This window comes from Rattus norvegicus, chromosome 8 (genome assembly GCF_021556685.1).
Source record: "Rattus norvegicus strain SHRSP/BbbUtx chromosome 8, alternate assembly SHRSP_T2T, whole genome shotgun sequence".
NCBI lineage: Eukaryota > Metazoa > Chordata > Mammalia > Rodentia > Muridae > Rattus > Rattus norvegicus.
In genome coordinates this window covers 23,181,081-23,184,632 of record NC_141541.1, presented here as the reverse complement: position 1 = coordinate 23,184,632, position 3,552 = coordinate 23,181,081, and positions in this window count along the sequence as shown.

Genomic DNA, 3,552 nt, shown 5'->3' with positions numbered 1-3,552 from the left:
GAAGCATTTTACTGTTTAGCAGTCCATTTGAATTTCTGCAAAGCCTAAATACTTTAGTTTTATACTCAGAACCTACATGGTGGGAGACAAGAACAGATTCCTGTAAATTTTGTACATATATGTACAATAGCATATGGAAGCACTCCTGAAAAGCACACATACAAAGTAAATAACCTGTAATAAAAATACACTTAACATCATTTAGTAAGAATTTGTCAGAAGGAGTGAGAGTTTGAAATTTTAGAATACTTTAATAACTCACCCAATTTACTATTTGTAGCCATATATAGGAAGCTTTTTCCAATGACAAAATACAAATTACATTTTATACTGTCTTAATCAGTAGTGTGTTCATAATTATCTTGGAACATTTTAGAGAAACTGTGATATATATGTAAGGTCTATAAAATACATCTAATTCTGATAAAAGCTACAGTCATAAAAACTCACAAGCATGGCTATCTAAACATGAACTGAACAAGAACAACAATAGGTATGCTAAATTGGACAGAGAAAAGCTCAAAATGTTTCAACTATGCAATGAAATATAGGCAATTAAAGAATTCTAAGAGCAGGAGAAATAGTCTTCCCCAGGGCATAGCACACCAATTGATTATTCAATGTCAAATTACCAGTACTGGAAAAAATACACACAAGGAATATTACATAGTCTGAGCAGATTATATTAGTAAAATGAAGCCTGGAATTTAAAAGTGGTCATGGGAAACACAGGGAAGGAATTGGAGGGAGGAGTGGGTTGAGGCAAAAAATGTAATTATATTATAAATGTATTAAAGAAATAATAATAAAAATATGGGTTGCTAGAAAAGTGAATGATAAAAATTCTCCCAGGGAGTCGTTATATAAATGGTGATAAAATCACTTGAGTACTTTCTGTATTTAAGGGCTGGACCTTCAGGAATTGTAATGGCAATATGATAGCTACTCTAATGAGGAACTTTGGATATTGAGCCCTTGGGGAGACAGAAAAATCAGTATGTGAAGACCTCATTCAGTAAATCTGCCTACTTCAGCAAGAAAAACCTGTGTCTCTTCCAATGGTAGACATGGTATGATCAACTAATATTCTAACCATTTATCATATTTTACACCCAGGAACATTTCTTATCTTCAGGAGCAAAGCAAGTCCCTGGTAGTAATTTCTGATCTGGATATGTGTAGTTAATCTTTTGATCAGCTATGATTCATATATTAAATTCACTAATGATAAATTCTTATCATTTCCTATATATTTCTTTATAGATATAGATGAAAATAATATAAATGTCATGTACCTTTAAGTCTATATTATTCTGTATGAGGAATGTCCTATAAGATGTGTTAGCATTATGTTGCTTCTTTGGTTTTCACAATTTTCATCACACACACACACACACACACACACACACACACAAACAACAACAACAACAACAACAACAACAACAACAACAACAACAACATGAACCAACCAGACCCCACTAGACCTCCCAATATATGCACATGGAGGGACCCATGACTGCAGTCACATATGTAGCAGAGAATGGCATTGTCCAGCATCAACGGAAGGAAAAGTCCTTGGTCCCGTAAAGGTTTCTTTCCCCAATGTAGGGTAATACCATGGCATTGAGGTTGGAATGTATGGGTGGGTATGGGAGCATCTTCATAGAGGTAGGAGATGGGGGTATGGGAGATAGGGGAAAGGGGATAACATTTGAAATGTAAATACATAAAATATCCTAGAAATATAAGATTAAAACATTAAAGGTAGAATATAATTTATGAATTAAGAAAGAATTTATGGATTCATATTTTTATTTCTCTCAGGATTATTTTATTTGCATTTTGTTTTAGAAATCCATAATTAATGAAGGGAAACATATGAACATAGGCATCATAATGGTATGTCCCCTGTCCTCGACTTGTGATCTCATAAATTATTGATAAGTAGAAAGTAGTTTTGATTAATGACTTGCTACTCAATCTGGAATAAGATTATTGAAGTGAAAACAAACAATAACCATGCCAGTTACGTATTTGCTATTCTGAATTACTTACATGATTGAGAATTTTGAACATGTTTCAATTTGATAAAATAAATTGACCTGGCACGTGTAACCCATAACTAGAATCCAGGAGACACTAGTATAATAAAATCTTCTCATTTTCTGGTTCAAAATAGAAGAAAACTAATGGAAATTGAAGTCAGTAGGGAAGATCATTTACAACTTGAACAATCCACTAAATTTGTCCTCACAATCCCACTACCTGAAGAGGACCTCTTTCAGCACAAAAACATCATCTAGAAGAGTTTAGATAAGCTCAGCATGAACACAAAGAGATATTTTTGAGCTCATCATTGGAAATAAAAGAGAAGCCCATGGAAGCTACATGTGAATGAAATACAAAATGACAAGGAATCCTGTTTTATGAAATCAGAATAGCTTATATTGCCTACTGACATAGATATGGCTGCCAAGTATGAAATAGAACAGACATATCCATACTGTACCACATACTCTGTAGTTTATGCAGTCCTGGAACTTTGGGGCATCAACATTCACAACTCTTCATAACTCTAGCGTATAATCCCTATAGGAGCAAGGGGTTGACAAAATCCTTGGGAAGCAATATTCATGAATGAAAAAAAACTTTTTCTTGGATTATTCAGTAATTACGAGAGAACATGGAAAAGTATTTAGTATTGGATCACATCCACTTAGAATGCATACAAGACCTAATTTTGTTGTCTTTCTATTTTATATCTTCATTCCCGTTTGTATACTCAAAGGATACCTGAACATAAAGATTAATAGGAAGTTACTCCTTCTATTTCTGAAAATGTGCTTCATTTATATAGCATAATAAGTATATTAAATATATACTACCTGTGATAATATGATAAAAATGAAAATGTTATAGGCTAAAAATTTCTAACATCTCAGATCTTACCTTTTGCTTAGACATATTACAATTAGTGTTAATTCAATATATTTTCCTTATTATATGTTAAATGCATTTATAATAACTTGAGTCAACATAGGTATTTATTCAAGTAAAACAACATTCATATTTAGTTTATTTTAAGAGATCACAAGCTATTTTATAAATTACCTTATTGTAAAAAAAGAATGATTTAAGTGTATATTTGTGTATCTCTACATTAGTGGTTTTAATTCATAAAGTAAATTTATGAATAGCTTTATTTTCTTCATGCTGGTATGAGCATTTAATTTTTCCAGTCCTCTATTATTATGGTATAAAACCAAAAAACACATGTTATAAATTATGAATATTCAGAATAATTTCTGGAATAATGCTTTTCTGGAATTACTGCTTACAATTGGCTAATAACTGCAGCACCTACTACTGCATAGTTTGCTGAGGTGATAAATGGGCTTTGGCTGGTAAATGCTGGTCCAAGCTCCATTGGATTGTTACACCCACGAAAAAATCAGTAGTGCCAACTGGATACATTAGGGTATGGAATCCTAATGAAGAAATAAAGTTAAAAGAATCTGATTTTAGAGGGATCTGAGCGATATGTGGAAATTA